The 14,703-nt window shown below is 42.1% G+C and overlaps 1 protein-coding gene and 1 pseudogene across 13 annotated transcripts in view; one reads left to right on the top strand and one right to left on the bottom strand.

Moving 5' to 3' along the window:
• The window catches only part of Trpm3 (transient receptor potential cation channel subfamily M member 3), a 536,247-nt gene that overhangs the window by 38,393 nt on the left and 483,151 nt on the right, over window positions 1-14,703 (bottom strand). The window lies entirely within an intron of this gene.
• Window positions 12,911-13,004, top strand: LOC124103029 (U6 spliceosomal RNA; annotated as a pseudogene).

The following is a 14,703-nucleotide window of genomic DNA, read 5'->3' as shown; positions in this document are numbered from 1 at the left end:
CTTTGCAAAAAGCAGTGACATTTTTGACATTTGGTTATTTCATGTAGACTCCTGATAGGGTTTGTAATCTTAAATCCATTGAAAGAATTGAGTATTTTAGTGCAAGACCTGTTTGATAGGGGTGTCCCTGCCTCTGTGCATTCAATTATTTTCTCTATAATAGAACCACATGCACCTTACATACTTCCTTCGATAGTTGAACATTATGTTCCTCGGGTGGCATAAATGACTTTGAAGTACTTGTCAGCAACTGGCTTTCCTGTATGGTGCGGTGACCATTCAGTTCACAGTGGCATTTTACTTCTGAAGCTGTTGTTCAGAATATTAAAAAGGGCACGAGACAGATTTCATTCCTTTGCTTCAAGGACTGTGATTTTGCAAAGCTGGACCCCGTTGTCTGCTTGGGAGGCTCCAGTGCATGTTTAAACCCTGTTTTGAATTTGGTCTAGTACTTTCCCCCTCCCTGCCCATCTTGATGCGGGGACTTTTTAGATTAGTCCTGTAGGACTTTTCAGATGTTGAGACAACTAGAGTATACCATTTTTCTTTGAAAGCAACAATAAGAAGTTGCATTTTGGATTCTGTTTCTTTCTTTTTCTCTCTCTTTGTTTCTTTTTGCAGTACTGGGTGCTCTACACTGAGCTCCATCCCTGGCCCCTTTATTTTATTTTGAGACAGGGTCTCACCAAAATTCCCAGGCTGTTTTTGAAATTCTGATCCTCCTGCCTCAGCCTCCCCTGTGGCTGGGATCATAGACATGTACCACTGTACTCTGCTAAATTTTGGATTCTCATAGGTCAGGCTTTCTCGGTCTCAGCACCACTGATATTCTGGGTTGGCTAATTCTTTGTTTGGAGAGCTGTCCTGTGCACTGAGGCATGTTGAACAGGCATCTTGGGCCTCTCCTTGTAGATGTTGGGACCACACTCCAAGTTGTAACAACCAAAATAGCTCCAGGCAGGGCCAAATATCCCCTTGCTAGGTGAGGGTGGGGATGGGCACAGTTGCCCCTTGTTGAGGACCACTGAGGTGGAGCTTCACTGTGGGAGATTATCACCATCATTAATAGTAGCAATGGTAGAATTTTGTGCATGCTAGGCAAGTGCTCTACCACTGAGCCACACCCCCAGCCCCTGGGAGATTATTTTGTGGTCACAAGAAAGCCTCTGAGTGTACTCTGGCTTCTCTTGGCTACCCTGGGGACTTTCTGACTTCTGAGTTTCCTGGGGAATAGATTGTGATGTACTTGTAAGCAGGTGAAACAAGAACTAATAATAAAAAAGGAAATGGTAAGAGGGAGAGGTGCATGGATGCATTCATTCTTCTCTCTTGCTTTGCACCTCTGTTAGTCTTCCAGAAGGGCAGAGATGGATTATCCAGGAAGAGAAATCTGGATGAACTGGAGAAGCTGCAACTGGGAAGCCCAGAACCTGAAGATGGAACTGGGGTGGGGGCAGGGGGTTGGGGAACTTCAAGTAACCCTGATATTTAAATTGAGGTGTCAGCAGTTTGCTGCAAACAGCACTGAAGAGGGTTTTTGGAGGCAAGTCAGACATTTGCCTGGGCTCTTGGTAAAAACCGCAATGTGTGAAAAGTCATTTTTGCCACCACCTCTGTTTCTGAGCCTCCCCACCCACCTCCTCTTTCCCTGCTCTGCAGACACATTGCCTCCTGCTGCCCTCTGGTTGCTCAAAGTCCACCTCAGCCAGGCTGAGCCATCTGTGCAGTGTGACTTGCCTCCATTTCCACTCTCCTTCCCTGAATGCTAATTTCAGCTGTTTCTCAAGGGTTCAGGGTAAAGAGGCAAAACCTTCACACTGAGGGCAGAAGACTCGGCAGGTTTGACCTGTTTAGGAGATGTTTGGATTCTTAAGAGAGAAGCTTGTTACTCCCCTTTTAGAAGATGCTTTGGATGGAACAAAGAGCTTTTGCATGGCATATCTAGTTTCTCTGAAGGAGCATCCTGGTGTGCTGCTATCTCCCCACCCCTCAATCACACATATGGATTCAATAAACAGGAGATATCACCAAGAAAGAGACCACACGAGGTGAGTTGTGAAACAATCCAAACTCCTTAGTCTGGCTTATAAATCCTTTATGATAATCTGCCTTTCTAAACTCATCTCCATTCATTCACCAAAATAATAGTGGAAAAGATGGACACAGACCCTGAACAAAACTCCCCTCTCCCCATGTTACCCAATGAGATACACTCAAGAAACCAGGCAAAACAAGAGGGGGCAGTGTGTTAGCCCAGGATAGGTATAGGTGGCTGGTGAGCACCTTGTGCATGCAGCTAACCTGGAGGTTAGTTCCTGAGTGGTCCAGGGAGGACATCTCGGCTCTCCCCAGCCCCACCTGTCTATACCTGGCATGCTTTGTCACCCTTCTTTGTCTTTGGACAGGATAGTCTCTCTCTTTGGAATACTTTTTCATTATCTGACAAATTTATATCCCTTAGGATCCAGCATAACTGTTACTTCCAAAAGAATTTCTCTGACCATTCTTTGCTTTCCACAGTTTTTCTTTTTGCCATGTCCCCCCCTTCTTATAAACCAAATGTACTCTTTCCTGTAAGTCTTTATGTATCACCTCGATGGAAATGTACATCACATCAATTTGTAATGATTCACTTATGTGTCAATCTTTCCCATTAAACTTTCCTCAGAGATGAAGTAATGAAGTATTTTTTAACCCCCAACTCCCAGCACAGGGCCTGACACACAGAATTACTTAGTAAATATCACTGAATGACCAACCGATGAACCTGATGAACACATTCAGACTAGTGATAGCAAGAGGCCTCCTGTAGGCTTCCTTGTATTCTATTCTGAGATACACTGTATATACAGAAGAGTCCATCACACACACACACACACACACACACACATACACCTCCAGTGTAAAATGAAAAGTCACATAAACACAGCCCAGGTTACAAAATAACCCCTCTATTCTTAATTTATCAGGGATGTCATTGACCTGAATTGAGGATGTCACTCAGATAAAGATGCAAAACTTTGTATTTGACCTGAAGTTATTGGAGTCTTCTTCTAAGCAAATACTCATCTTGAACCTTAGGTATGGTATTCTTTTTTTAATATTTATTTTTTAGTTTTAGGTGGAAACAATATCTTTATTCTATTTTTATGTGGTGCTGAGAAATGAGCCCAGGGCCTCATGCATGCTAGGTGAGCTCTCTACCACTGAGCCACAACCTCAGCTCCAGGTCTGATATATATATATTTTAATTTAGTTTTTAATTGTAGTTGGACACAATACCTTTATTTTATTTATTTTTACGTGGTGCTGAGGATCGAATCCAGACCTTTGCATGTGCTAGGCAAGTGCTCTATTGCTGAGCCACAACCCCAGCCCCAGGTCTGATATTCTTGATACTAAATATTTGGCCAAAAGCCAAGCAGTTCAGTCGAACATCATTCGGCCAACGTGGTCTGAAATCTAGCTGCAGGAAGCTATTCGCTCCACTGGACAGTATCTTGCAAAAGATCTCTTTCATCTTCCTTCCCCTTATATATTGAGTTTGCAGGCTTTTGTGGACTCTGTCACATTTGAGGAAAAACAATTAATGTGGGAGCCTTGCTGGGACTATCTGCTGATAGTTAACTTGTGTGCAGATCAGTCTGTTTGTGGATTGATGTTAGTACAGATAGTTAAACTCTTGCCAGGTTATTCAGAAGGAGTGTACTCAGCTCTGCTTTCAGTGGAAATCAACCATCTGCCTCGCTGCGCTGGGTCAGAACATTGTGCCTTTGGAAAGGCCATGGTTACAGGAGGCATGGCAACCAGCTCCGGTGTGGCACAGTGTGGAGCTGGCAGCACTCTGCATGGGTCTCATCCGGTCCCTCTGCTGGGCTCACACAGCCCTTCTTCCCTCCTCTGCTGCCCTCAACAGACGAGGGCCATCCTCCCTCCCTCCCTCTCTTCCGCCCTTACTGCTTCTCCCCCTTTCTTCCTTAGCTGTCCAACAATTCATCTCTATGCATGTACTAGCATGATGGTTTATTCAATGGAAAATTCTTGAATCTGACTTTAATTTTCTTAAATACAAGTTTGACTAAATTTTAGGATATTATTGACTTTAGGATTCCCTTTGGTTTTACTTTCTCTCACCCCTTCACCCTATGCATGTGTGTACCTTGAATCCATGTTCATGTTCTTTAATTTAACCCCAATTTTAAATTCCTTTATAACAAATCTAACTTCTTTTCATTGTCTTCAATAACATTTCAGGCACTTTGGTTTTTCTACTTCTTTCACATGTCACTGAAGTTTTTTTTTTTTTTAATTTGATTGATAGTTAAAAAGCAGATAACATCATTCTTCTTCTTCTATGTTTTGCTTCAAGGAGTTCATTCATGCACAATCTATTTCCTGAGCACCTGCTTTGTACCAAATACAGTTTGAGAGGTTGAGGGTGTAGCAGTAAACAAAATAAGTGCAATCCTTCTCTCATGGAGCTGGTAGTAGAAGGGAGTTTTATATTCTAGCACAGAACTGTCCAATATGATGCCCATTAGAGACATACAGCTATTTAAATTTAAATCTCAATTAATTAAAAATTCAGTTTTCATTCACGACATCCATATTTCAAGCACTGAATAGCCATGGGTGACCAGCAGCTATGGTACTGGACATCAGAGATCTGGACCAGCTCCATCACAGGAGATTCTGGACAGGGCTGTGATGGAGGAATTTGTGAGAACTACCTTCAAGCTGTGAGTCTAAGTCCCATGGAGCAATACTGTGAGATGATTAATGGTGACACCAGATGATAATTACTTCACATACAATTCTCCCTTTGAAACACGTAGATTGTGTTCAGTATTCCTGGGACCTATAGGTTTATTTTTATCTTGAGCATCCATTTTTATTTGTAAGATGGTTAAATAAGTGGGTGATAAAAGTTTTTGAAATATAGTTGGCCCTCCATTTCTTTTGACCTTGTGTAAGTGGATTAAATCAACTATAGAAGGAAAATCATTGAAAAAAACTGTGTCTGTACTAAAAATGCATAGGCCTTTTTCTTGTCATTGTTTCTTATTATTCCCTAAACCATACAGTGTAACTGTTAATATAGCATTTACATTGTTTTACCTATTGCTTAAGTAACCTAGAGATGGTTTAAAGTATACAGGAGGATGCACATAAGTTATTTGAGGTACTACTCCATTTTATGTAAGGAACTTGAGCATTTGTGGATTTTAGTATCCATTGGGGTGGGAATGAGGGCCCTGAAACCAGTCTCTGTGGCTACCAAGGAGGACTGAAGTTATTCATTTTACCTTCCCATGTTTCAAGCAAGAATGGGCTCTGTACCCACCATTCCAGGGAAAGGAAGGTAACAGGGCAGAATCCAGAATAGCCTGCGAGTCTCTCTGCCTGCTTTTGTACATGTTCTCAGGGACCTGAGAGTGTGTGTAGAAGGGACAACAGAAAGGAAGATTCAGAGAGCAGATCAGAGGAGCAGGGCTAGAAAGGAGGAGAGAGAAACTGAGCCCTGCACACACACGTGAGGGTGTGCGAGAGTGAAGTCAGCTTGCACGTGTTTGTGGGCTCAGGCAGGGCAGTCCTGGCAGTTCTCTTCTGTTCTGTTCATTAGCAGCATCCCTGAAAGACAGAGTCTGAGCTCTGGGCCTGAGATGGGGCCTCATAACTCCACTGGAACTGAAGCATCATGGCGACTGGGATGATGGACATTTCAGCAGCTGTTGTGTGGACAGATGCTCAACAACTGCATCCAGCCCCACTCCCAGATGTGATCCACCCCCAGGGAAGGTTGAGAGGGGAGTCTGAGTTGGGGATCTTCCCCCAGCTTAGGGAAATGGACATACAAAATGAAAATAAGTGAAATTATGACTTAAAAAGCTGACTTCCTGGCAGCCTCTTCATTTGTGTTCTGGGAGTCATACCCACCCCACCAGCAGCGTGGTTTCCTTCTATACACACTGACTGAACAGGAATAGGCATCATCTTCTCCTTTGGCCTATTTTATTTAAGTTGGTAGAATAACACTTTTCTTGGGAAGAAAAAAAGCACAAAGCAGTGTCATCTTATGTGTTCGGAGAAAACTTGAAATAGTTAGGAAATTGTCTCCATCCTGGTTTCACACTTTCCTCAACTGAACTACATGGGAATGAAGCCAGTGCAGTAACATGACTGGGTGGCTTAGATCAGGGGCCAGCAAACTGCAGTCTGTGGGACAAATCTGGCCTGCCTCCTGTTTTGTAAATAAAGTTTTATTGGCACACAGCCACACCCATTGGTTTACTTACTGTCTATGACTGCTTTTGTGGTACAATGGCAACACTGCCTAGCTACGACAGAGGCCATATGGCCCTGCAGTAACATAGCATCTGGTCCTTTGTGGAACAAGTTTGCTGACACCTGGCCTAGATCAGAAACTCCTTCAAGAGAAGGACCATGTCTAAAGATCTTCCTGTTTCTCCACAGGCCCAATCTGAGAAATGTAGTGGAATAAAAGATGCTAAGGCTACAATGAATTTTCCAGTGTCAAGGATGATTTGTTTTAGTGACTGCTGAGAACATAATGCCTTGAGTTGTAGCTACTAACTTTAGTTCCTAAAGAAGGTGCAATTAAGTCTCCACCAGATGTAATGCTATAGCTTGGAAGTAGTTTGTCCCTAAGAGGTTCATGTGTTAGGAGCTTAGTCCCTTGGGTGGTGGTGGTGCTGAGGTGTAGAACTTTTAACAGCAGCCCAGGTGAAGGTAATTAAGTCACTGACGCACCACCATCAGAAGGGATGAATGCTGGGTCTTGTGGAGTTGGCTTTTATAAAATGAATGAGCCCGGCCCCTCCTCAGTCTCTTGTTTCTTATCTTTCTACACAGTATTTTCTGCATGTGCTCCTGCTACTGTGATGCCATTCGCCATGAGGCCCTCATCAGAGCCAGCAGATACCAGCACCATGCTCATGAATCTCTGGAACTGTAAGCTAAATAAACCTCTTTTCTTTATAAACTATCTAGTCTCAGGTATCTTGATACAGTAACACAAAATCAAGACTTAGACATGTAAAGAGAGAGATAATTTTATCTTGTCATCTTGTTAATGCAGATGACCAGATCAATCATCTGCTTTATATATAATCTGGGGCTTCCTACCCTGTACTATAAGAAGCCTCCAATGCCAGTGATGTCAGGTTGACTCTGTAGGGATCTAGAGCCTGAGTGCCTGTCTCAGGTTGGTTTCTTCAAGAGGCAACCCTAAGCAACAAATTCAAGTGAAAGAGATTTGTTAAGGAAATGCTCCAAAGAGAAACTGAGTAGAAACTGGATGAAGCAGAAAAAGGAAGGATAAAAGAATCCCAAACAAGATGCAATTTCAGATGAAGTCTGAGCCTTAGCCTGTTCCCATGGGGATCTCCAGAGTAGGAATTGCACTTTGCATTCAGGAAGGTATTCTGTAGTTCTGAGGGTTAAGGAAACCAGGCTTTTACTCAGAATCCCTCCCTAACAGGCAGGAACACAGAGTGAAATGCCCCAGGGTCACAAAAATTCTCAGGCCTTCTTAGGTTCTCTGGATGGTGAAGAGGCTCTAAGGGGCCCAGGAAAATTATCAAGGTCACAGGTGAGTCTAGCAATAAAGCACATAGAAACTAGAGGGTAGGTGCAAAACTTTGGTAAAGGGGGATGAGAGGGTGTCTGGGCAGAGCACAAAGGGTACCTGCCACAACACCACATGGGATCTATGCTTACTCCATGTGATCTGAGATTACATTCCATGTTTTAATTATCCATGCCACTTCTAGAGTATGGGTCCTTGGTTATATGAGACAAAATCTTTTTCCTCTTTGGGTCCCCACCCCCACATCTTCTTTTCTCTCAAAAAGTAAATTATTCCTCTGGGGGAAACAAAAAAAAATCAGCTCTTTTTTTGTTGGGGGAATTTTCTTTTTTATGATTATAAAGATGAAATTTTGAAATTCTCTTTGAGAATATATTATTTCTCCTGTAACATCTCTGGGGGAAATAAATCCCACAAGTTATCTGTAGAATGGTATCATGGGACTGGTTGTTCTAAGTCTAACATATTCATACTTCAAGGGATTCTTGGCTGAACTATACTCAGGTTTGGGGACCTGAGTCGTGTTCACTATATCCACAGAGATTAACTTTGGGCTTTCATACACTTAAAGCACATTCGTTTTTGTCTTTCCAGAGTTCAGAGTTCTCATACTCGGATTGCAGATTTTCTTTCCTTCCTTGATTAGTCGGGCTGCTCTTGCTCAGTGTATGTATGTTCTCCCGAAGGGGCAATGACTAGAATTGTCCATAGAGTCCCAGGCACAGTTATGCCACAGCTTGGGCTAGGTAGAGATGGCCCCTGTGTTTTGTTTTTAATACTATCATAGATGATAACATGTTTGACATCATTTTGGATTGAGTTACATTCCATGAAAGTGTCTTTAGAATTTAACCTATAGTGATTACCTTTCCTTACCTATAGCCAAGGAAATACAGCCAGAGTATGGAAATACTAGTGTCTTTTAATGATTAATTTTATCCAGAATATATTCTTAGTAAACACTATCTGCTACTTTTCTGCTGACACACACATAAAGTCTTTCTGAAGTTCCCTCACTGTGGTTTAGTATTGAGCACTGCCATGGACTTTAGATAATTCTTCTGTTAATCTCTTGGGCCTGGCTTCCCATTTTAGACCATTTTTGCACATGTTAAAGAGGATAAGTTCCAGTAGAGTTTTTTTAAAATATTTATTTTTTAGGTGTAGTTGGACACAATGCCTTTATTTTATTTACCCATTTTTATGTGGTGCTGAGGATGGAACCCAGGGCCTCGCACATGCTAGACAAGCACTCTACTGCCGAGCCACAACCCCAGCCCTCCAACATAGTTTCTAATGAAACGTACTGACTTGTTTATTCAGAGGGACAGATATTTTTTATGTCTTTTTCCCACATAGTGCTAAGTTAGCTCCTCATAGATGACAAAGACATCCCAACATCCAGATGGGAGCTCAACTTTTCTCCCTGAGCACAATTTTTGGGGAAGTGGTTTAGAGCTTTTTTGAGAAAGTTTCAAGATTTAGAATATGTCACATCTGCTGATGCTTTATTTTCTACAAGATTACCTAGGACTGCGTTGGAGTATTCGTGGCAGAGTAGAAAAAGAACAGGTTTTGCAAAGGGTCAGGCAAACAGGATGGATCAAAAGGGCTCTGTTAAAGGTAGAGTTACAGTAGAGACTGAAAATGTCACGATGGGCCAGCACTAAATTTAATTATAGGGAAGGTAATAGCAAGTATAGAAAGGACTAAAGAAAAATGGAATATTCCATGCTGATATTGAATTCATTTTTGGGCAAGGTGACAAATGATGATTCTCTAGCGTCACAGGCCACTGCTGGTTTCAAAAGGAGAGCCTCCTTTGAGATGGAGACTTCCAAGACCTTTGGGGAGAGTCACCTTCAGGGTCTGGTTACACTTCACCATTATACAAAGCTAAGTATCATTAAAACCTTTTTTTTTAAAAAAAATTTTGTTGTAGATGGACAAGATATCTTTATTTATTTTTTTATGTGGTGCTGAGAATTGAACCCAGTGCCTCACATGTGCTAGGCAAGCGTTCTACCACTGAGCCACAACCCCACCCCCTCATTAACCTTTTATATTACTACTCTTCCAGTCCTTTCCTGCCTCAAAATTCTGAGGGGAAATCTCTGGGGGAAATAAATCCCACAAGTTCTCTGTAGAATGGTATCATGGGACTGGTTGTTCTAAGTCTAACATATTCATACTTCAAGGGATTCTTGGCTGAAATATACTCAGGTTTGGGGACCTGAGTCGTATACACTATATCCACAGAGATTAACTTTGGGCTTTCATACTCTCCAAGTACATTCGTTTTTGTCTTTCCAGATTTCAGAGTTCTCATATTTGGATTGCAGATTTTCTTTCCTTCCTTGATTAGTCGGGCTGCTCTTGCTTAGTGTATGTATGTTTTCCTGAAGGGGCAATGACTAGAATTGTCCATAGTGTCCCAGGCAACTCGGGAGGCTGAGGCAGGAAGATTGCCAGTTTGAGGCCAGCCTTAGCAATTTAGCAAGATCCTATCTCAAAATTAAATAAACAAACAAATAAAAAGGTCTGAGGATGTAGCTCAGTGGTACTTCATCTGTGCAAGGCTCTGGCTTCAATCCTCAGTGCTTCAAACAAAAACAAAAACAAAACAAAACAACAAAATTCTTATCCTAATTAGTCCCACCACGCTTCCCCTCCCTGTCATCCTCTCTTCCTGCAGTTGGGGCTCCTGCAGGCACCACCCTCTTCTTTGATATTTTCCTCATGTGAAGCTGGGATTTGTGCCTAACAAATTTTCCCAGTATGGTTCCCTTCCCCTCCCCTTTCTATGAGCCTTTTGGAACCCCTCATCACTGGACAAAAATCCCTTTGCTTTTCATACATTTGTGAACGCATTTGGGTTTCAGAGGTAACTAGCTGTGTTCTCTTCAACACTCTTCACCCCTTTCCAACCACTGACTGCTTTTCATTCTTGTGCAAAAAACCCTTAGAGTTTCTGGTCATCCTGATCACAGTCTTCCTGTTATCCTCTCCTGACTTACTACGGACAACTTCAATACCTGTATTGGCATATACAGAAGAACCTAGCTTCAAGATGCTTGACCTCAATTCCAATTTATCATAGAAACCACTTTATAGATATCCCTTCACTTTGTAATTATTCTAGATTACTCCACTTCTTAATTCTGCAATTACCCTACTTCTTCTTCCTCTTCTTCTTTTGGTACCAGGAATTAAACCCAGAGGTGCTTAACCACTGAGCCACATCCCCATCCCCTTTTATATTTTATTTAGAGACAGGATCTCCCTGAGTAGTTTAGGGCCTTGCAGAGTTGCGAGGCTGGCTTGAATTCCTAATCCTCCTGCCTCAGCCTCCTGAGCCACTGGGATTACAGGTATGCACCCCAGTGCCCAGCTGAAATTACTCTACTTCTTAATGGTAAATGCCAATTTATCATTCTTTGGCTACTTCTTAGCATCACAACTCTTAGGATCCCTAGTTCCCAATGTACTTGTGGCTCAGGCTAGAAATCTGGTCGTCTGATCATTTTTTTCCTTCTCAGCTTTTACCAACATTATATCTTTACTTTCTTTTCCTTCTATCTACTATACAGCCTAACCATGCAAATAGGTGAGGTATGTGCCAAGTCAGTGACGTCTCTCATTTCCCCTAGTAGTGTTTACAAGACATCACAGTTCTTTGGGAAACTCCCCTTCATTGATACTTTCTCTGCCCCTCCTCCCTGCCCAATAAATACACCACCTTTCCTCCCTCTTCCCTAATAAATGCATTTGCCTTCCTACTCATTTTCTCTTAAATTACTGTGATTGGTTCTTGTACTCAACACTGAAATGAATATTCTTGGCAAAAAGCCACCAGTGACTTCCTAAACCTCTAATTGAGTGAATTCTTCTAAATATTCAACTCATTGAACTTTTTTCTCTTGCATTCGACGTTGTTCACTACTCTGTTCTCAGCATTCCACTCATGCTTCCTGTCTCTCTCTACTTATCCTCCCTGGCAAGCTCACCTGTCGTGGCTTTCACGATAGTTACATTCTTGATCCCCAATTCTGTTTCACCAGTCCAGCTGTTTCTACTGAGCTCTAGAGTTCTATATACAAAATAGCCTTCTTCATGGTGTCCTGGAATTCCACAGGAACCAATCCAACCCCAGTGGAATGTTGCCCCTGCCTCTCATGAGTCCTCCCAGGTCCTTCCTTTCAGTCAATGACATTGATTTTAGACTGAGCCAGAAATCTTGGAGCAATCCCCAGCTCCTCCATTTTAAATCCTCTTCTGCCTCCCCACAACCACCTTCAACCCCATCTGATTTCTTCCCAGATCCTGATGATTTCACCTTCCTCGAGTCCCATGGTGCCTGAGTTCTTCAGTCCATCCACTACTGCATGACACTGTCCCCTCATTGCTCACTTCCCATTAGCCTGAGAGCTCTGATGAAAATGTGTGTCTGATCGTGGCACTACCCTGGGCATGGAGTCCTCCATGATCTGTTCTCCTGCCTCTCTCCTCACACCCATTTGTCCTGCTCCTGCCTCTTGCCTCTCACCCTGCAGTCAGCCATGCTGAATTGCTTGCTGTTCCTGGAACTTTCCATACTAAGTCTCAGTTTGGAGTGCCATTCTTCTTTCTTCACACCCCCTGCTCCCATCTGCCTAGCGAACATCTGCTCGTATTTTAAAGCTCTCTCAGCCTTCCTTCTCTTTGCAAGGTCCCATCTCTCTCTTCTCTTTCTCTCTTAAGTTAAGGCACGTTTATGTATTTGTTCTAATACATGACAGTAGGATGAATTATATATATTATAAATGTATAATATGTAAACTTGTATATATATTATACATATATGGAGTATAACTTCTCTTTCTTCTGGTTGTACGTGATGTAAAAAATTGGTCATGTCATATATGGGCATAGATAGTAATGTCCAATTCATTCTACTATCTTTCCTATTCCCATTCCATCTCTCTTCCCTTCATTCCCCTTTGTCTAATCCAAAGTACTTCTATTCTTCCCTAATAACCCCCGTCTCCCCACCGCCTTATTGTGAATTATTAGCATCTGCATATTGGAGAAAACATTTAGCCTTTGGTTTTTTGGGGACTGGCTTATTTCACTTAGCATTATATCCTCCAGTTCCATCCATTTACGGACAAATGCCATATTTCATTCTTCTTTAAGGCTGAGTAATATTCTATTGTGTAAATATATCACATTTTCTTTATCCATTCATCTGTTGATGGGCACCTAGGTTGGTTCCATAGTTTAGCTATTGTGAATTGAGCTACTATAAACACTGATGTGGCTGTGTTGCAGCACATATACTAAAATTGGAACCATACAGAGAACAATAGCGTGGCCCCTGTGCAAGGTCCCACCTCTACTGAACCCATACTCTTATCCTAGGTAAATGTGACTGCCTTCTTCTTTAGGCTCCATTTCTACACACATATCATCAATGCCAGTTTGTCTTTCCTGAGATGTAGACACCTTGAAGAAAGTATCTGTGTCATGTGTATCTCTGTACCTCACTTTCCAGTTCATAGAAAGAACAAAATAAGCATCCATCAAATGAAGAATGAATTAATCTAATACAGAGCCCGACCTATGAGCAAATGCTCAGTGACTATCATGACAGTGGAACAAATGTGGACCACAACAATATACTGAATCATCTCAGAGGCCTGTTGCAAATAGCTCTGTTATTCGGAAATCTATTAAGCCTTAGTTTGCACTAGTAAACAAGTCAGGTGGAGTATTGCCTATAATGTGAGTTGACTTTCAGGAACAGAAAATAGGGGCGGTAATGGCTGATGTTGGCTTGCTTCCTTAGCAATTTGCAAAATTAAAACGCAACCAAACAATTCCCCACTTCCTCCAAAGTTGGCAGTGGCTCAAGTTTTTCTTTTCCAGAATACTTTCTTTGGTCAGGCAACACTCCCTGCACTATAGCTGTTAGGCATTTGTGTGCTCTGAATCCATTAGAGAAGGTCAGCCTGGAATACTAAACAGATGCACAGAGCTGAGTTTTGAGAACTAGAGTCTAACGATGGAGATGCATAACAATTGCCATCATCTCCGTTCACAGTGTTGTTGGTTTCCCCATCGGCAGGCATATTTTAAAGACCGGCTCCGTGAGCTGTCCTAATTTCCACACCTGAAGTGAGGAACAATTAATCTGTGGCATAAAAGTAATTCAGGAGAGTGTTGTAGCTCCATATGCACATGCACGATCTTTGTTTCCAGTCAGCGTCACGGGGATAACATGCATCCCAAAGAGTAAGGACTTTTGAAAGATCTAGCAAAGGTTTCTACTCAATCAATCAATCAAATAAAAACGAAACAAGGCAAAACAAAAAACACCCTACTACTCCATACTGACTATTAATTTCAGATGAAAAGCCCTAAACAGTAAGACACAAAAATTGGCCCATGCATGAAGAAGATTGGGTAGTTAATTTGGAGTGAATGGAAATGGCTAGATAATATTAAGTTGTCATGGTAGAAAGTAAGTTTTGGACATTTTGCTTTCACAGTACTATCTAAATTTGTAAAAATACTCAGAGAGGCAGAAAGAAGGACTAAATTTAGACCCTCATTTAATGCATTCAAGAGTATGATTCATTTTTCCCCCGCCTAGGTACAGCCTGGGGAATCTGAATAGACACCAGGCAGCACGTGGATACCCTGTAAATAAATTGAAGTCTCATTCATTTGGAAGCAAGAGAAAGCGAGAGATGCCCCATTTTCTCTTCCAACAAAGTTGCACTTCCAGGCACCCCACACACCAAACTGTAGAACCAGATTTCTAAGCTGGTGAGAATCTAATTTTAACTTTGCTCTGGCCTTGGCAGCGTTGCTGCTGGAAATTTATTCTGCCGCCTCTTTACTCTAAGTGACTTTTACCCATCAAGCTCCAGTGGGATCCTGACCAGCTCTCAGAGGCCATGCAACATGGGTCACCCTAATGAGACCGCCAAAAAGAATGTCATCATTTGGTTTCAATGTATTTAACAACCTGAAGCCCAAATGACCTCACAGTAGCCCTTAACTGGGTCTTAGAGAGCTAGTATTATGTATAACACAAGTACCTGAAGACA

Source organism: Marmota monax, unplaced genomic scaffold (assembly GCF_021218885.2).
Source record: "Marmota monax isolate L192 unplaced genomic scaffold, Marmota_monax_Labrador192_F-V1.1 WCK01_AAM20220418_F8-fsc00059, whole genome shotgun sequence".
In the NCBI taxonomy this organism is placed as follows: Eukaryota; Metazoa; Chordata; class Mammalia; order Rodentia; family Sciuridae; genus Marmota; species Marmota monax.
Note: the sequence above shows the minus strand (reverse complement) of the source record. Positions and strands in the feature narration are given on the sequence as shown.